At 41.8% G+C, this 24,949-nt stretch overlaps 1 pseudogene; it reads left to right on the top strand.

Annotated features, from left to right (window-relative positions):
* LOC114227130 (60S ribosomal protein L37-like) overlaps window positions 1-24,949 on the top strand; it is a 75,471-nt pseudogene that overhangs the window by 30,963 nt on the left and 19,559 nt on the right.

The raw sequence follows: 24,949 nt of genomic DNA, 5'->3' as shown, positions 1-24,949 counted from the left end.
CTCAGACAGGGGCTGCCCAGCCAATGCCCAAGGAGCAGGCAAGCCTCGGATGGCAGCTGCCCAGTCGCCCAGGGCTGCCTGAGGCTCAGGTAACCAGGGCTGGCTGAGGCTTGCGCTGCCGGCAGTGGTAGCAGCAGAGGTGTGATGGGGCATCGCCTTCCCCTGATCACCAGGTCGCCTCCTGCTCCTGAGGGCTCCTGGATTGTGAGAGGGGACCTACCCTCCAGTGCATGAATTTTCATGCAGCGGGCCTCTAGTAATAATAATAATGGGTTATAATCCATTGAGTAAAACAGAAATCCACAAGTCCATACTGATGTAAATAAATGAATAAAAAAATAAAAAGAGAAAACTCTTCCTTGCAATAGAATACCAACTAGTAAACGTAAAATAAATGTTGAATTTAGAAAAATTGCCATTTGACAATCAGCACAATATATTCAAGCAAAAATCATCATAAAATAAGTGACTGAAAGTTTGTTGAAGAACAGGATGTTTACATAGTCTCAAAGTATCTCCCCACAAAATGCTAATTAACTACAAAAAAATATCTTTACAGTGGAGAAGTTATCACCTTAACCAAGTCATCAAAGTTAACATCAGTAGCAAAAAGACAAATCAATAGTGTATCTCTTAATAAGATAAACTGAGAAGAACACAATATCACTTCTATCATATTCCTACAAAAAATGTATAATTTGCATCTAATCATGAAGAAACATCAGACAAACAAAATGGAGACATTCTACAAAATTAATTGCCTGAACTTTAAAAAATGTCGAGGTCACTAAAGAAAAGGAAGGAATGAAGAACGGTCACAGCCCTGACCTGTATGGTTCAGTTGTTTGAGCATCGTCCATACACGGAAAGGTTGCCAGTTGGATTCCTGGTTAGGGCAAATGCCAGGGTTGCAGATTCCATCCCCAGTAGGGAGTATGCAGGAGGCCCTGACCAGGAATCGAACCCAAAACCTTATGGTGTATGGGACAATGCTCCAACCAACTGAGCCACTTGACCAGGACTGAAAAGTAATTTTCACCCTTCATTAGTTTAGGCAAAATTGTGATAATGAGACTATATAAGTCATATATACAAATGTATATCTACCTTTATATTACACACATATGATATATACACTAGCATGTCTATATTTAATATAGGGTAAACCATATACAATACCTTAATAATATACACAGAATAAAGCACCATGAGAATTGAAAAAGATTTTGAGATTCATCTATTCCAATTCCTTTTTAAGTAACTATATCCTCTACAACATTCCCAACAATAGTACAGTTTATGTTTCAATACCTACGAAAACAGGAAACACTCCTTCTCAAAGCAGCCACCTGGAAGTCATTCTGATTGTTAGAAAATTATTTTTTAACATTGAGTCAAAATTCTCCATATAATTTCCAGAGGCTGTTCTTATGTATTTCCTCTGGAGTCAGTATTTCACTTTCACATCATTATTTCTCCCTCTCCCTTCCTCTCTCTCTCTAAAAGTCAATTTTAAAAAATAAAAAAAGTTTCACTTTCACATCATTATTTCTCTCTCCCTCTCCCTTCCTCTCTCTCTCTAAAAGTCAATTTTAAAAAATAAAAAAGAACTGTCACAAATTAAAAATTAAAGAGAAATGACAACTAAATGCAATTCATAATTCTGGATTTTATTCTAGATCAGAAACTTTAAAAAATATTTTCCAAAGAGTATATTATTGGGACAAAATGGAAAATTTTGAATTAGGTCTGTGGATTAGATGGTAGAATTATATTAGTGTTATATTCATGTTATGTTACTCATTTTGGTGATAATACTGTAATTATGCAGAAGAGTGTCTTGTCTTCAAGAAAAACACTTAAGTATTTAGTAATAAGGTATCATATCTGCAACTTTCAGTTGATTTGGAAAAAAAAGAGAAAATATATGAATGAATGACAAAGCAAGCATTATAAAATGTTTACAACTGGAGAACTTAGGGTAAAGGATATATAGGAATTATCCTTCACTCAGGAGATTAATTGAACTCTATGTTGAACTTTCCCATAAGTTTGAAATGGTTTCTAAATAAAATGTAGGCCCTGGCCATGTAGCTCAGTTGGTTGGAGTATCGTCTGATGTGCCAAGGTTTTGGGTTAGATCCCAAGTCAGAGCACATACAAGAAGCAACGGATGAATGCATAAATAGGTGGAGCAACAAGTCAATGTCTCTCTCTCTCTCTCTCTCTCTCTCAATCTCTCTCAAATAAATAAATAAATAAATAAATAAATAAATAAATAAAATTTTAAGATGTGAAAAATATATTGGAGATAACAGTAATTACCTCATAGAGTTGCTGGGAGACATACATGAGTTCATATGTGTGAGGTGGGGAAAACAAAGCTAGGTACATAGTAAATGCTAAGCAACTGTTAGTGATGATGGTAATGATAATGATGGTAGTGGTGATGAAGTACTGATCTTTAAATCACAACTCATCTGAATCAGGACAAATGGACTCTGACTCACTTATTTTCTTCTTAGATTTAATTTTGAATTGAAGTAATATTTATTTGCAATTGAGTTGCTAATAACTTATTTATTGCAGTTTAAGCACACAGTGTTCATGTAGAATATTTTATAAACTGTTGTCCTCAAGCATAAACATGTTAGTAACATATTTTAAATCATTAAGATCAAGTTTTTGAAAGTAATGTTTTTAAATCCTCACCTGAGGATGTGTTTTTATTGATTTTAGAGAGAGAGGAAGGGAAAGACACAGAGAAACATCGATCGGTTGCCTTCCATACTAGCCCCAACCGGGACTGAAACCAAAACCTGGGTATGTGCCCTAACCGGGAATCAAACCCAAAACCTTTTGGTTGGTGGGATGATGCTTCAACCAACTGAGCCACTTGACCAGGACTGAAAAGTAATTTTCACCCTTCATTAACTTAGGCAAAATTGTGATAATGAGACTATATAAGTCATATATACAAATGTATGTCTACCTTTATATATACACATCCTTTATAATAAAAGCCTAGGTGGTGTCACACCCTCATGCGACATCGTCACAAGATGGCCGCCACAAGATGGCCGGCAGGGGAGGGCAGTTTGGGGCGATCGGGCCAGCAGGGGAGGGCAGGTAGGGGCAATTGGGCCAGCAGGGGAGGGCAGTTGGGGGCGATCAGACCAGCAGGGGAGCAGTTAGGCATCAATCAGGCTAGCAGGCAGAAGCAGTTAGAGGCAATCAGGCAGGCAGGCGAGTGGTTAGGAGCCAGCAGTCCCGGATTGTGAGAAGGATGTCCGAATGCCAGTTTAGGCCTGATTGGGCCTAAACCAGCTGTTGGACATCCCCCGAGGGGTCCATGATTGGAGAGGGTGAGGGACACCCCCTTCCCATGCACAAATTTTGTGCACCGGGCCTCTAGTATATGATATATACACTAGCATGTCTATATTTAATATAGGGTAAACCATATACAATACCTTAATAATATACACAGAATAAAGCACCATGAGAATTGAAAAAGATTTTGAGATTCATCTATTCCAATTCCTTTTTAAGTAACTACTAGTATATCCTCTACAACATTCCCAACAATAGTACAGTTTCTGTTTCAATACCGATGAAAACAGGAAATTCACTCCTTCTAAAAGCAGCCACCTGGAAGTCATTCTGAGTGTTAGAAAATTATTTTTTAACATTGAGTCAAAATTCTCCATATAATTTCCAGAGGCTGTTCTTACATATTTCCTCTGGAGTCAATAACTAATTCCCTCTTCCATATGACAACATTTTAATATCAGGAACTACTATTTCCTACCCTCCTATCATGAGTTTTTCTTCTCCAGACTGAAAATCTCCTCTTTTTTCTATTTCATGTATAACTATGGTTTTCAGTCTTCTCACCATCCTTTTTTTTTTTTTTAATCCTCACCCAAGGATATTTTCCCATTGATTTTTAGAGAGTGGGAGAGGGAAAGACAGAACCATCAATGTGAGAAACACATTGATTGGTTGCCTCCTGCATGCGACCTAAACCAGGGCCTGGGCCGGGGAGGAGCCTGCAACTGAGGTAGGTGCCCTTGATGGGAATCGAACCCAGGACCCTTTGGTTCACAGTCTGATGCTCTATCCACTGAGCCAAACTGGCTTGGGCTCTTCTCACCATTTTAACCACTCTTTTCTTTCTTTTTTTCCCTTCCTACAATGTCACTTTATTACTTGGGGAAAATTGGATAACCACTCTTTTCAATAATCTCTCCTATTGAGGAGATTGTATTTCTGAGGTCAGCCTGAGACTACGACAGCTGTTCTGGCAGTAATTTAATCAATATTTATTGAGTGTCTTCAATGCTAAGACATTATGAGAGATAAGATTAAGAAGACAAACTTTCTTGCACTGGTTGGAGCGTCCTCCTGTATACAAAAAGGTTGCAGGATCAATTCCCAGTCAGGGCACATACTTAGATTGTGGGTTTGATCCCCAGTCGGGGCCTGTACGAGAGGCAACTGATCTCTCTCTCTCTCTCTCTCTCTCTCTCTCCCCCCTACCCCCCTCTCTAAAAATCAATATCCTTGGGTGAAGATTAAAAAAGAGAGAAACTTAAAGAACTTACATATTCATTTGAGAAAAAATATCTCTAGTAACGCATGCCACAAAACAGACACAAGTGCTATACACATTAAAGGAAGGAAATTATAAAATTAAATAGGTTATTTGCTTTAACATCAGAGTACTAAAGAACAAAGCAAAGGTAATGACAATTCCAGACTAAACCTATTTTGCTTGGGGATAGCATGAGAATTGGTAAAAAATGGCAGACTGGGATTTAAGATACATTAAAAGAGAAACTTTCAGATTAGAATTATCACACAGTTTTAGAAGACACAAGAGTTTATATAGTCATTTTACCCTTGAGAGCTCTGACAATAGGAACAATAATCATTTGTCTAGAATGATTTACATGCAACTTTATAGGGAGGCAAAAAAAAAAAAAAGACTAGACTATATGCCAGGTTTATACTAACAAGTTCTCTAAATTTATTATCTTACTTAATCCCACAACAACCCCAACAAAGTAGAAACTAACATTACTCAAATAATAATAATAATAATAATAATAACAACAACAGTAAGTGAAGCTTACATCAGTGCTTATTACAGCAGCCAGGCTCCAAATCCAGGCTGTCATCTTCCAGCCCAATTTGAGGCCATAACTACTTATTACCAAGCAAAACAATCTCAGGCAAACTACCACCCACATCCCCACAATCTTCCTGAGGAACTATTGGAGAAGGCTCTCACTGAACAATCTGTTCCTCCTCTGAGTTCAAGAACACTTTCTTCGGGGTTCTATTATAGTACTTGCCATACAGTATCACTGTGAATTGTGTATGCAACACTAACCCCTGATAAAGTGTTACTGTTCCAAGAACAGAGATGGATCATGTCCTTATCTTCTTGGTATCCCCAGGTCCTAGGACAATGCCAGACTCAACAAATGCTAGGAGAATGAATGAGTCCTGTAGCATAGCTGGCCTGCTTTGGATAAAGTCACTCTCTTAACAGGAAACCTCTAATTCTGTGATTCAGAGCTTTGTTTGCCACCATTCTGCAACCTAACTCTTATCTTCTATCTCCTAACTCAAAATTAAGGGAATCCAAAAAGTAATGTGAGTACCTGGCTTTAGTTCATTACCACCATCAGCAGCCTTATTCACCTTTGGGATCCTCACCCTGTTGAACAGTGGCTCATCCAGAGTTACACAGAGACCAGAGGCAAAATAAATGGGAAATTAGATTACCTAATATTTCTACTTTGCTTTATCAAGCTTTTTTAAAATTTTTTAAAAATATGTGGGTTTTTTTATTTCAGAGAGAGGGAGAAAGAGATAGAAACATCAATGATGAGAGAGAATCACTGATCGGCTACCTCCTGCACACCCCTTACTGGAGATCGAGCCCGCAACCCAGGCATGTGCCCTGACCAGGAATCGAACCCTGACTCTTGGTTCATGGGTCAATGCTCAACCACTGAACCATACCAGCCGGGCTCCTTTATCAAGTTCTTAAAATAAAAGTCAGAGTTCAGTAAAGCTGCTGGTACTTTGGAGTCTTAAATAAAAGGAAAGAGGTACAAAGCAAGTGATTTTGATAAGTCAGGGAATGATTAAATAAACTTTAGTCAAGATGACCGGCATGTGGATTGAGTTCATATATAATTAAAACTGTGAAATAGTGTTAAGTGCACGTAAACTACTATACAGGCCCATTGATCACATATAATTCTACTACAGCAATGACTATAGGAGAAACTAGAGCAAATAAATAGTTTAATGTGTATAATGTATATTAACATTTATAAGGCAAAATAAAATTTTTGTCCACAAAGGATAAAAAGCTCTGTGATCTTAGCTCATCTTTGACATTTCCCTACCACGTAGAAGGGTATTTCCTGTGTCCAAACTAGAAGGTAAATAGATGAAAAGTGAGAAAAGAGAAGGAGGTACTCGTGTGAGTATCATTCTCCTTCCCATACGCATGCCAGTGGCCAGCAGACAGTGTCCGTTAATGTAACAGTTTGGTTAGTTGGAGAATCTATTGCTAAGAGCAGAACCACAGAAAGAAAAATATGTGTGGCAAGGGAAAAGGGTACTCTGTCTGATTTTATAATCAAAATAATGCAGGAGAAACATGAGATAAGAATGGAAATATAGCAGCAGTCCATAACATCCTGGAATTGTGACTTATCAGAGTGTGAGAATACCATCCATGGTGCAAGGTGGCCTCAGCAAGGAAGATGAAACACGACTCATTACCAGCTAAATATTTAAAAGTGATCAGAAAAAAGAAAAAAAAGTGGGCCTGGTTAGAATATGATTAATGCCATCACCATCTCGCCATTGAATTCCAATCCCAAACTGAAAGAGTATATTTCTACTAGGGTCACCAGGAAGCAGACTTCTCAAACACCTAATAATTGAGGAGGGTTTAAACCTCTATAATAACTGCAAAGTGTCAGGTTGCTAGACAGGCAAACGGCTGAGATCAGCTAGGAGATCTAAGTGTCATTCCATGCACCAAAGGGTTGTGGGTTCAATTTCTGGTCAGGGCACATATCTAGATTGTGCGTTTGACCTGGGTTGTTTCTCTGTCTGTCTGTCTCTCTCAAAAAAATAGAAAACAGAAACAAAAAACATCCTCAGGTGAAGATTAAAAAAAATTTAAAAGAAATGAAGTGGGAGTAAAAACGTAGTTTAAAAAGTAATCTATAATAATAGAAGGGTAATATGCTAATTAGGCCGGACGTCCTTCCTGACAAAGCCAGGGCCGGAGGGAAGTCAGCCTGGGTCCCGGGTGCCTTCGGGTAGCCCGAGATGAGCTAAGATCTCGTTTTCTCTGGGTTTATGCACTTCTCTAGTATCTAAATTTCTTACAACGAACATATTTTGTGAGAGAAAAACCATAGATATCAATGTTTTGTAAGATACCTCTGTAACTTGTAAGATGTTCATAAATCACATAACACCAGTATATTTGAAATTGCCAGAATTACGATACATCTCAATCACATTTTCTTCAGATAACTTCCCATAAGATTATTATCTTGATATTTTTCTGTATTAAAATTTTCATAATTCTTTTTGTTTAAACTTCCTTTAGGAATATCTACTTTATAAATATGTCAATTTTATATCTTTCTAGACTATCTTTGTTTTGGAATGAAAATACTGTTATGTATGAATAATTGCTCTGCAAAATATCAAACACTAATCCACAGGCTCTGTGACTTTGGCACAGATGATTATGAAAAGTAATGGTTTTGCAGAGTTCAGAAACAATAGAGGTGTCAAAAAATAACGATGGATTACTGAAAAGCTCTGGAAAAGTGTGTGACTTGTAGTGAGTGATGGCGTTGAAAATGGATCAATGTATTTACATGTGTGCTGTTTCTTTTTATTGATTAAGGTATTACATATGTGTCCATATCCCCCATTGCCCCCCCACCCCACTCCTGTACATGCCCTCACCCCCCTGCTGTCTCTGTCCATTGGTTATGTTTACATCATGTGCACTGTTTTTGTGCATATGTACATACGTTTATCCTACATATGTATATGAGATTCATGTTTATGCTCACTATGTGTACTTGCATATAGGTAATCAAGCCTGTTCTGTATACGCTTTATTTATCTACACCCTAAGGCGACTCACGTTTGCCCTCAGGAAACTAGCATCAAAGGGTTGCCTTGTCGGGCCAGTTCCATTCCGGCCATTGCCTTGGAGATGGGCTATTTCTGGCAAAGGTGCCGAGTAGAACTGCTAGGCAGACCAAGGAGCTGGAGGCACTTCAGCACCACGGACACGGTTAACCCCAATCAAAGTCTTTTCCGGCGGAATAGCCAGCCGAGACTGCCCTTCCCCAGCGCCCCCAGCCCTCTCCTCCGAGTGCGTCACTATCTCGTGGCTCTCAATCATCACTCAGAAGTGGGCTTTCCGTCCCGCTCCTTGGCAAGCCCCGCAAAAGCTTGGACGGAGATGCAGGTCCGTGCAGCGCCCCCACTCACCCCAACACGGAGTGTCCTTCCTGCTGGCCAGCGCAACCCTTCCATCCGCACCTCCTCTCCAAAGGGGCAAACCGGGGCACGTGGCGTAGACATTCTCCAGCGCCCAGAGGCGGGTCAGGGAGGGTCCGTGCTTCCCTCCCGGGGTGGGGCAGGCTGAGGGGACTTGTCCGGGGCCTCCAGCCACTCGGCCACAGCCTGTCCCTTCCTCCACTGCCTGCTCTCGCCTTTCGTGGTTGAAAGATTTCTACAAACCGTTTATTCTCCACGAACATCTCAATCCATATGGACTGGCATTCAAGAATCATAGACCATTGAGACAAGAGATTAACGGAAAATACTAATGTTGGCCATATTTCTAAAACCATCCAGGATTCTTTAAAAAAAAAAAAAATTTGTATTTGAAATCGAACCCGTGACTCCATAGAGATTCACCCTTGTTTGGATGGGCTTCTGGGCCAGAGGAAAGCAATAGCCCCTAGCCTTTATCATGGAGGCTGGGGGAGGACCCATACACGCGGCAGGAAACGGGGGGCGGGGGTGGGGGTGGGGGTGCAGGGGTCGTAGTTGATGCTGATTCGAACGACCCGTGCCTGGGTTCTCCTCGAGAGCAGCGCAGGTTCCTGGGGTCTCCGCAGCTTCTCAGACGTCGAGCAGAGGGCGGGGCGCTTTGCCCCCCAGCCGGCCCAACCCCGAACAGGGACTCTTTCCCTGTCAGTGCCCTGGCTACAAAAACGGGTTGTGGGGTTCGCGGCGCGCTCCCGCTCTTTCCGGTGGGGCGGCCAGGCAGGCAGGGTCAGGGTCCCAGCCGCTGCCCTCCGGCTTTCGGGGCCCGGTTACCTGCGTGTCGCGGCGAGGAAGGCGCGTTTGGGACTCCCGCCGGGACTGCCCGCTGCCCCACGCCTCAGCCCGCTGAGTCCGCCGAGCACGATGCCAAGAACACCGCGGCCGGGGCAGCGGAGGCTGCCAGGCGGGGCGGGGAGAGGGGCGCCGCCGGTGCGGGCACTGCGCCTGCGCTCTCCGCTGCCCACCCCCCCCCCCCCCCCCGGTCGGTGCCCACGTGGACGAAGCCGAGGGGTGCCCAGGATTTATGCCTGAACTGAGGGACTTCCCCTACCAGCGCGGTGGGATAGTCCAAGGCCCCGGGAAACTGCCTGCCCAGGTCGCTTTTAGCCTATGTCCTTGTAGAGAACGGGTTTGAAGCAATCGCCGATCAAACAGGGTGACCTGGTCTTCAGGAAGGAGGCGGGATGCAGCCTCAGGCCATTTCCACCTGTCTGTTTGCGTTTAAAAGTTGCAGGCCGATTCCTTGATATTTAAAAATATGTCTAGCATCAGTAAATCGTGGTCCAGTAAGGACTTCCTCTGGGCATCCTCGAGTATATCTGGTGTTTTACTAATGAGGTCTCTGAGGGAAGGGTCTTGACACTGCAGAACTGGGTCCTGGACTCGGGTATATACCCATTCTCGTGCTGAATGAATATAGTCTCTTGGAAACAGATCTGGTATCAAAGCAATGGACTAGATGAGTCAAGAGGACAGGCAGGAAAGCCATTGCCCTAAGCCAGGCAAGAAAGGGTGAGGCCTGAACCAAGGTGCTAGCTGTGAGAAACGATAGGATATAAGTACTGGTTTTTCTTCTGTCCCCCCAGATCCACTCTTTACTGTGTCCTGTGACTCAGCCCCTCTACCTCCAGCTTTCTCCACAGTCTACTTAATAGCATTACTGAAATGTTAATCTGGAAGGTTAAAGTCACTATATAAGAGTCTGCCTCCTTACTCCCATTGTTCTTCTCCTTACTGGACTCAAGTAGAAAATTGAAGTTTGAGCCCGACCTGTGTGGCTGAGTGGTTGAGTGTTGACCTATGAACCAGGAGGTCATGGTTTGATTCCTGGTCAGGGCACATGCCTGGGTTGTAGGCTCCATCCCCAGTGTGGGGTGGGCAGGAGGCAGCCGATCAATGATTCTCTCTCATCTTTAATGTTTCTATCTCTCTCTCCCTCTCCCTTCCTCTCTGACATCAATTAAAAAAAAAAAAAGAAAGAAAATTAAAATTTGACTCTTTTTTTCTCATTAATTAATTTTTTAGGAGTCTTAATCCTCCCCACCCTGTGGTTAGTAGATACCTTTGACTGACTAGAGAAGTCATATACATAGAAATGCAAAAGAGAAGAGTATGTTGATATGTTAGTTTATATTAAGTAAAATGGACTGATTTGGGCAGTAAGGGAATATAATTGCTCATATAACTACACAGGTTCAGAGGTTCAGGCCAGGCTTTATCCAAATGCTGAAATAATGGAATCAGAACCCAGTTTCTCTCTGTATCTCAAATTCACTATTATTGACTCCATTCGTGGCAGGCTTCTCCCCTTGTGGTGTCAAGATGACTACCAGAGGCTCTGGGACCCACATGCTTTTTTGTTCACATGGAAGGAAGAAGAGCACTTGCCCTCTCCTACTTGTGGAACCAAAGTCCTGAGCTTAGGCTGGTTGGACTTGTTTTCTAATCCAATCAATGTGGTGATTGGGATGGTGTTTATGAGCTTAAGGTAAATTCCATACCTCATATCATATATCCCATTTCTAAATCAGAAGAGGGGTAGCATCAGGTTCCCTTGAAGCCCATTGACTATTGGAATAAACATTAGATACCATTACCAAAAAAAGGGAAATGTGTGTTCAGTGGTCAAGTAGAGCAATGTCCACTACCTCCAATGTCTACCAGATCTGATTTGACTTACTGCTCAAGCATTTGTTGAACTAAATACTGAAAGAAGCAAAAAAGAAACAACTTAACCTTTTGCACTCGGATGTCGAGATTAAAATTACTCTTTGAATGTATCAATAATTTGAAATATAAAAAAATCCAAATAAATAAGTTTGTATGAAAAGAAACTCCAGTTTTTTATTCTACTGCTGTGCTTTGTAAAATCTGGGGTATTTAAAAAATTAAATCCCGAGTAGAATAAAGGAATCGAGAAAAAAGCAAGCGAGTGCAAAGGGTTAATCTTAGCAACTTTTCCCCACACTGCTCCTGATTCTTGCTCAGGAAATTTCTTCTTAAGTAATATCCTAGTGTCTGCATTTGATACACCAAAATCCTCCTGTATCCCGGGAGTCCTAGGCCATTTCTTTCTTCAGTCTCTGTCCTTCCCCTAGGACTTGGTCTGAATCCTGGTCCCTTGTCAGGAACTGTGCTTAGCACTACCTGCCATGTAGGCAGGCTGCTAGTCTGCATGTCCACGGCTCCTTAGAGATCATTAAAGTGGTTCGTAAACCACCTTATAGCTGAATCAGAGTTTGTGCTAATTTTTATCACATTGATTACTATTACATATAATAATACTAGAGGCCTGGTGCATGAATTCGTGGGGACCCTAGGCCTGGCCTGTGGGAACGGGCCGAAACCAGCTCTCTGACATCCCCCAAAGGGTCCTGGATTTCGAGAAGGCTCAGGCCAGGCCAAGGGACCCCACCGGTGCATGATCAGGACAGAGAGGGATGCAGGAGGTTGGTCAGCCAGGGAAGGACCATGGGAGGGCTCTAGGGCATGTCTGGCCCATCTCGCTCAGTCCCAGCAAGCTAACCTATTGGGGTCAGTGCACATCATAGTGACTGGTCAACCGGTTGACTGTCTGCCCCCTGGTGGTCAGTGCACATCATAGCGAGTGGTTGAGCGGCCTTTGCATATCATTAGCATATTATGCTCTGATTGGTTGAATGGATAACTGGACACTTAGCATATTAGGCTTTTATTATATAGGATATGTAATATATGAGTGTCTCTGCTTAGATATGACTGTCAAAATACTCACAAACAAAAGGAGAAGGGGGTCACCAGGGCTAGGCCAGGTAGAAGTACAGGGGTTAGAGGTGGCTCATTCCAGCTTCCTACCTTTGCCCATCAGCTGCTTCCCTATGTCACCCCTCTGTACCCTCTGTAAACACAGGCAAAGAACAACAGCCAGCCTGTTACTAAATTTCCTATATGCAAAATAAGCCCTCTCTTTTTTCTCCATTAATCCTCAAAGACTTTTTCATTTAAAAACTTGAGATGTGGTTGCTCATGCTGGGTATTTAATATTAGATGTAATAATCATCAACATGATAAAAATTACAACACACTGCTTCAGCTGTAAGATGGTTTATGAACCACTTTAATGATCTTTAAGGAGATGTGGACATGCAGATTGGCAGCCTGCCCACACAGCAGGTGGTAGTGGGCACAGGCTCCTGACTAGGGATGGAGTTCTATTGTTAGTTCTGCTGTTGTGCAGCTAATGTGACCTTGAGCAAATCAACTAACCCCTCAGGACCTACCAGTTCCTCAACTCTAAAACAGCAGGGTTAAACTCAGTGTTTTCTAAGTTCTTTTCACCTTCAGCATTCTCAGATGTTCTAAAAAATCAGTTTTGTTTCTAATAGTTGATGAATAAGAAGTTATCAGTGAAGAGTTACCTTTTCTAGAGCAGGGAAGATTACCAGGAGATACTCATTCAGGTTGAATGAGGTGAAAGAAGAGGTGAAGTGTAGACAAAACTCTGCAGAATGAGCAGTATTGTAGAAGATAAGATGCAGCAGTGGGTCATGAGCCTCCTCTCCAGTGAGCCTTAGATAGTACATGTATAGCCTCAGGAAGTTGTGTGGACTGACTTGCAAGAATACCCATGTTCTCTGGCCTGGGAAAAAGTTGAATTCTCTAGGTTCACAGGATTTTATTCTTCTGAAGCTCCTCCAAGGACCTAAGCCTCTCTCCCACCACCTCTGTTTCCTAAAGGAGGGACCTGACTAGGGTGGAGCATCCAAGGTTTTGTCCTATGATGCCTAAATTAAAATAACAAATAGAAAGCACAGATTAACCTCCACTCTCTCTCAAAATCTCACTAAAACAACTAGGGAGAAAAAAAAATTAAGGACAGAAATGCACAAGGACAAAAAGAAAAGAAGAGGAGATAGCTAAATTTTCAAAGTTAGAAAATGCCTGGACAAGTTTAACTGGCTTAGCAGATCCTCGTAAACTGAATCCTAAGTCAGTAATGGTGAAAGATGTCAAGCAACTTGATTCACACTGCAAAACCCAATGGTCTCTTGAATCAGCAGCATTAGGTACCTCTGGAAATGGGTCCAAAATAAGGTTTTGAGATAAAAGGGATTGATTGAAAGTTATTTTAAGAAGCTGTCAGATCCCTAGATGCCCTTCCCAATTCACACAGCAGGGCAACTATCTCTCCCCCACCCTAACAGGAGACGAGCCTTTCCTCTGAGAGTGAAGAGGAAGGCTCTCTGGAGGAGTAAAAGCCTGAGGGTCTCTGCACTAGGGGGCATCAGACACAGCTGAGCATAAGGACAGCCATATAGAAAACAGGAGGGTGTGAATGTTTACATACTGAATGTTGAAACCACCAGACTTCTTCTCCCACTCAGCTCCCAGAATACTGGCAGCCAAGCTTGCACTGTCCAGGAGACTAGAAGATTCTTCTCTGAGCATCCTGACCAGCTCAACGGGAAGACTTCCAAATTCTGACAAGGGGATTTGCAACTGATTGGCCCTGCTAGACCACGGTACAGTGAAATAAGAATTGACAAGTCCCAATTCATGCTCTCAGAGCTTCCATTCAGTTTTTATGTCCCTTCCTTAAATGTGAGCAGAGGCCAAAGATCACCGCACGTCTAAGGAAACACTCAGAAAGACCAAAACCAACACACAGATAAAGATAACTTTGAGGAAACAGAACTTATCCAGAGAGAAACAAAAAAACACCAACATTTAAAAAATTTTTTTTTATTGATTTCAGAGAAGAAGGGAAAGGGTGAGAGAGAAACATCAATGATGAGAGAGAATCATTGATTCGCTGCCTCCTGCACACCCCACACTGGGGACCAAGCCCGAAACCCAGGCATGTGTCCTGACTAGGAATCAAACCATCCATAACCTTCTGGTTCATAGGTCAATGCTCAACCACTGAGCTGGGCAAAAAAAACCCACATTGTTTTAAATCACCAAAATCCTCAGAGAGATGGATATTGCATCAATAAAAGAAGAAAAGGTTGTACTTATAAAAAGGAATGTTCAGAGAACACAAAGGGAGCCTTTATTTTCTTTCCTTTTTATTGAATTTATTGGGGTAACAGTGGTTAACAAAATTATACAAGCTTCTGGTGCACAATTCTACAACACATCATCTATACACTGTATTGAGTTTTCACTACCACAAAGGAAGCCTTTTAAATTTGTAACATGATGGTTGAATTTTTAAAAATAAAACGATTAAGGCTGCCCTAACCGCTTTGGCTCAGTGGATAGAGCGTTGGCCTGCGGACTCAAGGGTCCCAGGTTCGATTCCAGTCAAGAGCATGTACCTTGGTTGCAAGCACATACCCGGTAGAGGATGTGCAGGAGGCAGCTGATTGATGTTTCTCTCTCATTGATGTTTCTAACTCTCTCTCTCCCTCTCTGTAAAAAAATCAATAAAATATATATTTTTAAAAAAGGTTAAGGCTGTCTCCCATGGTATGGAACAAAAAGGCAAAAAAGATAGGATATTAGACAGAAAAGGTAAGAAAATTAGAAGACCTTCTCAGTAAGAAAACATCCAAATACAGTCCAAAAAGAGAGAACAGAAAAAAACTGAGGGGAGGAAGTAATCCTTAAAATAATTCAGGATAGTATACAAGTTTGCAAATCAAAGGGGCCTATAGAGTAACCAGCATAAAATAGACCCACATCAAGGCGTATCTTAGTGAAATTTCATAACTCCTGGACAAACAGAATATCTTTATGCTTCTAGAAAGAAAATAAGCAAAAACAAAACTATTTATTTATTTATTTTTATTATTTATTTTTTTGCTGTTCCACTTATTTATGCGTTCATTGGTTGATGCTTGTATGTGTGCCGACCGAAGATCAAACCTATAACCTTGGCATATTGTTACCACTGAGCTACTTGGCCAGGGCCTAAAAACAAATTTTTAAATAAGTCATAAAAAAATCAGAAATCAGAATTCTTGAGGTTTCTTGATGAAGTCCCTACCATGTGCTCAGAGCTTTCAACCAAATTTTCAGTGCTCCATTCTTAAAAACGAGTCAAAGATAGAGGTTAAAGGGGATTTGTAAATGATGATTGTAAAAGAACAGGCCAGTCTAAAACTCTTTCCCCTCTTCACTACTCACTGAGCTGCCAGTGGGACGGATGCAGCCAGAGTCAACCAAAAACCTGTCTACTCAACCATTCTTTACTCTTCCCTTAGGCTCCACCTCCACCACCCCACTGGACCACTCCACCCTAATCACCACCATTAATCATTCTCTCTCTCTCCCTCTCCCTCTCTCTCTCTCTCTCTTTCTCTCTCTCTCTCTCTCTCTCTCTCTCTCTCTCTCTCTCTCTCTCTCCACACACACACTCACACACACACACACACACACACACACACACACACATACTCACTCACTCACTGGCCTGATTTGAAGGCATGCATCATGCTGATTTACTTGATAGCAAACCTTGTTAATTATAGCTCTACCCAGGAAACAGACAAAGATCCCAAGAGCTTAGGCCTTGACAGTAGGGAGCTGTACTTCTTTCTGGACAAAGAGTCAGACTAGATTTAGTGACACATTCTAAATTGGTATGAGACTTTCCCATTTCCTTGAAGCATAATGCTCCATTGATTGCAAGCTGAGTCATATATTGAGGCTGCTTCTCACACTGTCAGTGGGAAGTGTAATTCCTGAATGACTCCCAGCACACATTTATAGATTTTTTTTTTCAATCTGTTGAGTTATAAAAGCTACTCAAAGTATTTTTTCCTGAAGACTTTTAAATAAATCTTGATCTCAACAGTTAAGTCATTGAACATAATTATGTGCAACACACAAGGAGTAATCTGCATAGAAGCAAGAGTTAAGATAATGAGGCTAGAAAAAAATATATCAAGTAAGTGTGAAAAACAAAGAACAGAGGACTGAGGACTGAAGTTTCACCTTCCAGTTTCCTCTTGTCTAAAGGGTAGAAGAAAGAAAAATAACCATTCAAGGAAATTGAGAGGGCAAAGATAGAAATAAGAACCCAGTTAGGGTATCAGGACAAAAATAGAAGAAAGAGAATACTTCAAGAAAGGGTGGTGGGCAGAGTAAAAGATGTTGGGGAGACAAAGAAGAAGTGATGTGGCAGACCCAGTCAATACCATGTTCATATACTCTTGGATCTTATAGGGCAGGACTTCTGACTTCAACTGTCTAGGGACCTTTCCCTGCTGCAGCCTCTAACCCAGCTGTGTCAAGCCAGAAATGCTGGAGAATTAATGTTTCCTTATCCTCTCTCTAATGCAGCAGTCCTCAACCATTGACTAACTAGAGTTGGTGTAAAAATACCCCAGACCCCACACCCTTTAGTATAACTCTGAGCCCATGCTCTTCACTGACTCCCATAGTTTCCCATAAAGATTAAACTCTACTTACTCACAGTGGTAATTGATTCGATAGGGCACCACTTATTGACTTCCTTTCCTTTTCTTTCTCACTTTCCCACACCCCTACTGATGCTTTCTGGCATCATCTCCAAAGAACTGGGATGAGAAAAGACCATTGATAAGATAGCCTGAAGATCCTCAAGAGATCAAGGTCAGTAGAATGAAAAAAGGCAGAAGCCATGCTGCTGGATTCTAAGGGGAGAGTTGGAGATGAGGAATTGGAGACAGAGGTGGAAAACAACTCTTTCCAGAAGTTTAGCATGTAGAGGAAGGAACAAAATGGGGGAATTATTAATGGGACAATGGGATTGGGCAAACATTTCTTTTTGTTTGCATCTGTCTAGGAGAGATCCAATGCATATTTTTAGACCTTTGACTCTAGGACTATTTATGCCTTTCTGGAAGTCCCCCTGCCACCCTCACCCCCAGGTTTACCTTCCTCTCCGGTTTTTATAATCTCTTTGGCTAGCTTCTCTTCTTTGCCCAGATTTAAGTGTTTGTTTTTCTAAGGATTCTGCACTTGGCCCTCTCCTCATCTCTTTCTACAACCCCCCCCCTCTCTCTGAGTAATCTAACCCTCTCCCATAGCTTGGACTTCCAATAATACACTACTGATTATTAAACTTGTATCTTTAACCCAGACCCCTTTTTTAGACTCCAGATCCATATACTCAACTGCCTACTTTATAATTATTATTGTCTATCCAGCAAGCACTTAAAATTAATCATATAAAAATTGAATTTGCCAACTTCTCAAATTTATTTTTTCTTCATAGTTGATTGGTGAATGGTATACTATTCATTGAGTAGCCCATATCAGAAAAATAGGACTCATCCTGAACCCCATCTTCTCTCTCATCATCTTCACCCAATCAAGTTGAATAAGTCCTTTCCTTTTCTTTAACATCGCTAAAATCTGTACATTCCTTCATCTCTTTCGTGGATCATAAAGGTCTCCTAAGTGGTTTCACTGCTTTTAGTCTTGATCCATTTAATGCATTCTTCACACTTCAGCCAAATAGATTTGCTCCTGTTTAAAACATTTCCACGTCTCTCTCTGTGTGTGTGTGTGTGTGTGTGTGTGTGTGTGTGTGTGTGACTTTAGAGGGATAGGGAAATTGTGCCAAGGACCCAGCTTGAAGAATATCCGACTTCTGGGTCCATTCCCATCTTCCTTTCTATGTGTTTGGAATAAGAATCTGCCCACCACCACCAAAGATATTAACTCCATTGGGATATTTTCCTGGGGTCAGCCCCTATGAATCAGGGTAGATATAGGAAAGACATCCCCTGGTATTTTTTTACCTATTGAGGACAACCACCAATGGAGGACCCAAGGTTAAGAAGTTCTGTCTCTACAGAAAGCTCAAAGTGCAGAAGCCCTCCTAAGACAAGCATCTTCAAAGTTAAGGCAAAGACCGTGAGGTGGTGAGAGCCTAGGATGGGGGACAGGAGTGGGCTGGAGGGGATTGATGGGGGATAAAAGGGGACATATGTAATACTTTCAACAATAAAGATTTTTTAAAAATCACAAAGTTAAGGCAAAGGCTAAAATAGCAAGACACAGAAAGAGATTTATTTTTCTTACAAAATTCTTGCTTAAAAAGTTCATTCTAGACCTGAAGGGGTGACATTTCTATCCTAGCTCCCACACAGGTTAGCAATAATATCTCCTAAGACAGTGGTCTTCAACCTGAGGTACGTGCAGCCCTAGAGGCACATGACTTTCCAAGGAGTTTAAGGGCAAGGTGATTCTAAGAGAATCAATTTTCAGGTCCTCAACTTCCTTATTTCTTTTTTCCAATGATTGATGTAGGTCTGTGTCCTGCAAGTTCTCCATTCCTACCTATCATTTTACAGTTATCCTTCTTCCTCTGTACAAAAGAAAGGCACACCTCACCAATCCTGTATCTCATTTTGGTGCACCAAAAAAGGGTGTGCATGTGTTGGGGAGCTTTTGGTATTTTGGTGTTAGTGAGAATGTGAATCATTGGATAACAAAACTTTTTTAAAAAACATTTTTAAAATCCTCACCCAAGGATATGTCCTTATTGACTTTTAGAGCGAGAAAAAGAGAGAGAGAGACATTGATTGGTTGCTTTCCCTATGTGCCCCAACTGGGGATCAAACCCATAACCAAGGTATGTGCCCTGACTGGGAATTGAACCAGCAACCCTTTGGTGCCCAGGACAATGCTCAAACAGCTGACCCAGTCCAGGCAGGCAATAGTTTATTATTTTTATTTTGTTTTATTTTAATCCTCACCCGAGGATATTTTTCCATTGATTTTTAGAGAGAGAGGGAAAGATAGAGAAATATCGATGTGAGAGAAACACATTGATTGGTTTCCTCCTGTTTGAGCCCTGACTAGGGCCTGGGCCCAGGAGGAGCCTTCAACCAAGGTAATGCCCTTGACCAGAATCGAACCTGGGACCCTTCAGTCTGCAGGCCAACCCTCTATCCACTGAGACAAACTGGCTAGGGAAATAGTTTATTTTTAAATGCAATATTTATAAAGTGCCAGAAACTATATCCTTTGCAATGTTTATACTTATAATAAATATTTTAAAGGTCAATTTAACAATATGCAAGGGGATCCATAATCTTCAAATGAGCAAAAATATTTGAAGACCACTGAGTTAAGATTTTGTAAGCCAAGCCAATTTTGTTCTGTTTAAGTTAACCAAGAACCAGAAAGTCCACAACTACCATAAAAGGGCTCCTGGTTCTGATCATTGCTCCTTAGCACTGAGGATAAATATCTTGGCATTGAGGTTCATAAAGCTCTATCTGCCCATTTCAGAGGTTCATAAATATCTTGGCATTGAGGTTCATAAAGCTCTATCTGCCCATTTCAGAGGTTCATAAATATCTTGGCATTGAGGTTCATAAAGCTCTATCTGCCCAAATATCAGCTTCATATTTGTCCAGCCACACCTCACTTTCCACTGTGCCTCCTCTCTCAACTTCAAACTAGAGTCATATAAGATCCTTGCAACTCCCACAAACCACCATAACATTTCATACCTTGGGCCTTTGCTCAAACTTATCCTTTTGCCTGGAATGCCCTTCACCTCTCTGCTCAGTTCCCCCTCTCCATACAACAGGGAATTTCTCCCACAAATTTTCATTAATTGCTGGTCCTTAATTTAGGGTAACCAACCATCCCAGTTTGCCAAGGATTGGGGTGAGGGATTCAGTGCTAAAACCAGGACAGTCCCAGGCCAACCAGGATGGTTGGTCACTCTACTGTGATATGTTCAAAGGACTCATATTTTGGCCTGGGGAAAGTGACCCCAACTTGAGAGCATCAACTTATATCTTCTCCCTACTGACAAATCTCTCACCTATGGAAGAAATCACTCTTCCATATTCGAAGAGCACTTTCTTAGGATAGTACAATTGAATGCTTTAAGCATTTAAGTAACTGTTATTCCAACCACTAACTCACCCTTCAAATAGCAGTTATTTTGTGATCTTAAAAGAAACACTCTCATCTAATTAATTAAACTCATTAAGTTTGCATATTCAACTCCTGCCAGTGTATGCTTTAGATCAATATTTCAAAATAATTTATCTACAAAGATTGGGCCTCCTACTCTCCTAAAAATAATTTTGAAAGAAGTATTATAAAAATCCTATTAATGTGTGTTTGGGAGGTGGAAAGTGAAAGGTTGATTCTAACCTTTGGAGAACTTCCAGAATTTCCCCAGGTCAGAATGTGGTCAGGAGCAGAAAAGCCATAAAAACATGTGACCTAGCTGAGCCTCAGTATCCAATCTCTACAGTAAGCATAGTAACACCTAATTTATTGAATTATTGAAAGAGGCTTTATATAGCATAAATAGGAGCATAAATTCTGAAACTAGGCAGCCTAGGTTTGAATTTTGTCTCTATAGCTTACTAGCTGTGTGAGCTTGTAACATCTCTGTACTTCAGTTTCCTCATCTGTAAAATGGGGATAACAATAGAAGCTGCCTCACAGGCCTGTTATGAAGATTAAATAAACTAATATGTGCAAAGTACTTAGAACAGTGCCTGGCACATAGTAAGTGATATATAAATGTTTGTCAAATAAGTGTCCATAAAGTGCCTGGCACATTAATAGATGCTTAGGAAATGGAAGCTATTCTTCTATTTATAGCAGTTCTTTCTTAGCTGGAATCTCTAAACTTTCAGTGGATAACTGGTTTCAACAAATTACTGAACCGTGAGCATGGATTTTCTAACTCTCCACTGAGAGTCCTTTGTTCAAATTATTTAGGGCTCACTGAGAAAAAAACTTTGAGAAAGAGTGTGGTATTTTTTTGTGTGTGTTTTTTTTAACATTGATACAAAAATCTGACAATAGAGACAACAGAATTTTTAAAAATAAATTGTTTTACATCAGCAAGGGTATCCCTGAGGTCTTCATTGCAAGTGTGTTATTTCCATCATTGCATTGTTCCGGTTGTCCAGGAAGGAAGGCCAGCATATGCAGCCTGATTCAGAGTCCAGGTCAGCAGGCAGCCCTCCTCAGCAGGGCTTCCCATGGTACACAGGACTGTGAAACCAATTTTGGGTTGCTACGGCAACTAAGGGAGCTTCAAGAAAAATTTCCTAATGAAACATTTCTCTGGGCATCAGTAGACATGGCCTAGATGGGAGGGGTTGGGGAGAGGGACACACTATCCTTGACCCCACCAAGTTGATGAGTTTGTTGGAAAGAGTGTAACAAAATCATCCCCCTCCCCTTAAAAAAACAACAGTTTAAAGCTTCTGAAATCAGATGTGTTAATAAGTGAGTTCATTTAATGTTATGGGTTCCCCTGACCCAGATATCTATTATTAAGTTAATAGATTAAAATATGTCTTACAATCTCTATTTTTTTGGAACTGAAAAATTTAGTATGCTCCTGTGCTATGTGCTATAACAGAAGCACATACAAATGTCAGAAGGGCCCCAGCACTGGGGGGAGGGGAGAAGACGCATGAGTGTAGTGGAGCTCCCTAGGAAGCATTTTGCAAGCTTCTGCTTTGATTCTGAATTATTTGGATTCAGAAGATAAAGGACCCTAGCAGCAGGATGCAAATCAAATTGCCTTCTCTCTCTGTCTACTAAGTAAACATGACACACCAGCCTCACATTATGACAAGCAAATGACAAAAAAGACCAGAGGAACAGGACTTAGTGGTGGCAAGGCTTGTGACCACTGATGGTCAGGACGTGAGCACATAGCCTGGCTCTTCCAGCTACATGCCTAGGCAGCAAGAAGCCTCCTGGTTGAGGAAGCTCTGTCTATAGCACCAGCTTTTAGCATGGCTACTCTCAGGGGCATCTCCAACTGAACTAATAAGGAACTCTACAACTGGGGCCCTACACATGTAGTGTAGCATCAGCACTTAGTCTCCTTCTTGTGGACTGGAGGGATACTATTGTCCAAAAACCGAGAATAGCGAACACTCATATAGCCCTTCCTATGCAAGAATTCTTAGACTGTTCTAGGAGCCTTACCTAGTTAATTCATCTAACTCATTCAACAACTTTATAGGTGGATACTATTAATATCCCCGTTTTACTGATGAGGGAATTAAGGCATAGAGAGGTAAAATAACCTGCTCAAAATAACTCTGTAAGGAGCTGAGATTTGAACCTGGTCTGACTTTAGAGTCCATGGTCTCTACCCTCTGCTGCCTCTCAGCCTTAATGTTCATTAGGCAAGTACACATGGGGAGTCCAGGAACACACACTAACAGCTCTTTAGTTTGACTTTAATAGTATATTCCAGTGCTCGGCAAACTCATTAGTCAACAGAGCCAAATATCAATAGTACAATGATTGAAATTTCTTTAGAGAGCCGAAAACCGACTTCTGCCCATGGGCCACGAAGTTTCAATCGCACTGTACGTGTGCGCCCGCACGTGGTATTTTGTGGAAGAGCCACACTCAAGGGGCCAAAGAGCCGCATGTGGCTCGCAAGCCGCAGTTTGCCGACCACTGGTATATCCTTATCCTCAGAGAGTGGGGAGCAAGGACAGGAGTTAAAGGGTGGGTAAGGCTTCTATTAAACTTTTTTCTTTTTCTTTTTATTGCCCTTGACCAGAATCGAACCCGGGACCCTTTCCAGGTAGAAAGAAATAGCAAGAGCAAAAACTGATGTAAGATCTCTTATGTGACTAGAGAGTATGGGTACTAGATGTGGGAGGGAGGCAAGGCCAGGTATCAGCAGGAGTCCAGCATCAAATAAAGAAACTTAGCTTTCACCCTGGAGTCAGTGAAAGGTCCTCAGAGATTTTAAGTTGGAAAGTAAGATGCTGTGATTTGTGTTTAGAACCTTTACCCTGACAGCTGCAAGGAAATGGTGAGAGTCCGTGGGGAGCTGGGAGCAGGGTGGGCTGCTTGAACCAAAGCAGAGGTTCTGGAGATAGAGTGTAGAGGACCCGGGGTATTTAGTTTGTAGAAATGATAATATGCAGTGATGGGGAGGGGAAGAGGAGAGAAAATTGCAGAGTGGATAATGTTAAAACTTGTTCAGGAAAAAAATTCAGAATAGATCCTGCTCTTGAATTTCTTTGTTCCAGTCTGTATCATTTTGACTTAAAATTATTCTTGTGTTGTTTCAACCTATTATGAGAAAACTAGAGGCCCAGCGCACAAAATCGTGCGTGGGTAGGGTCCCTAAGCCTAGCCTGCGATCAGGGCCATCTTCTGCCCTTTCTCTAGTCCCCAGTCCCGCCCCGCTGCCACCCACCCCGTTCCCCATCCAGCGATCGGAGCCTGCAGGCTGCTGGGAGGGACCAAGAGGTGGTCAATGCACCTCATAGCGACTGGTTGATCAGTCATTCTGGTTGTTACACTGTTATGGTCGCTGGCCTTTTATTAGATAGGATTCCTGTAGAACTCTTTTAAAAGTTCATTCTGTTCTAGTTCAGTTGTAATTGAGATGTCTAGTAGAGGAAACGCAGAACCCATTTATGAAGAAACGTGGAGCTAACACAGGCAGTAACATGGCAGTGGCAGGTGGGCACATAGCCTGTATTACCCCTGTGGTTCCTGATTCCCATGCTGTCTTGGTCTCTCTGTGTGTGTGTGTCTTTCTCTCTCTCTCAGTGAGAGCTTCCACCTGGCACTTCCCCTATTCAGTCCTCCAGGCTTTAATTGACTGGTTCCTTGGAGACAGGTACCTCTGAACTATCTAGTCAATGTCCTGAAGAGCCCAGCAACATTTTTTTCTAAGATTTTAAATTGATTTTTAGAGAGGAAAGAAGAGGGGATAGGGGAGAAGAGGGAGAAGGGAGAAAGAGAAACATTGATGTGAGAGCAAAACATTAACTGGCTGCCTCCTGTACACCTCCAACCAGGGATTGAGCCCACAACACAGGCATGTGCCCTGACAGGGAATCGAACCAGCAATCTTTCATTACACAGGACAAGGCCTAACTAACTGAGCCACACCAGTCAGGGCCAAGAGCAACATTTTGTCAGGGGAACTCCATGTCTTCTGATTGGACAATTAGCAGAAGATAGGGGGCAAATGGGTGACAGGGAAAACTGCACTTTGAATGAGTATCACCCTAGGGAGATGTGATGTTGTTGATCAGCGCTCAGAGGTTTTGTTCAGGCTGAATCACAAGGGGATGGATTAGGAGGTCTGAAGGACAGCTTCAAGTTACTTCACAATGGACAGCACCTGGACACTAGAGAGATGAAATTCAGCAAGAAAAAGTTGTGACCTTTAACTGGAAATCAAACTACCTATAGGAACAGCACAAGAGTTAAATGGTTTGGGGGAGACTGTGGCACCATGGAGCATGAATGCTTCATCTAAAAGGGGCAGCTCTGCCCTAGCTGGTTTGGCTCAGTGGATAGAAAGTCAGCCCTCAGACTGAACCGTCCCAGATTGGATCCCGGTCAAGAGCACATACCTCGGTTGCAGGCT

Source organism: Eptesicus fuscus, chromosome 18, assembly GCF_027574615.1.
Source record: "Eptesicus fuscus isolate TK198812 chromosome 18, DD_ASM_mEF_20220401, whole genome shotgun sequence".
Taxonomy (NCBI): domain Eukaryota; kingdom Metazoa; phylum Chordata; class Mammalia; order Chiroptera; family Vespertilionidae; genus Eptesicus; species Eptesicus fuscus.
This window is presented reverse-complemented; position numbering and strand designations above follow the sequence as displayed.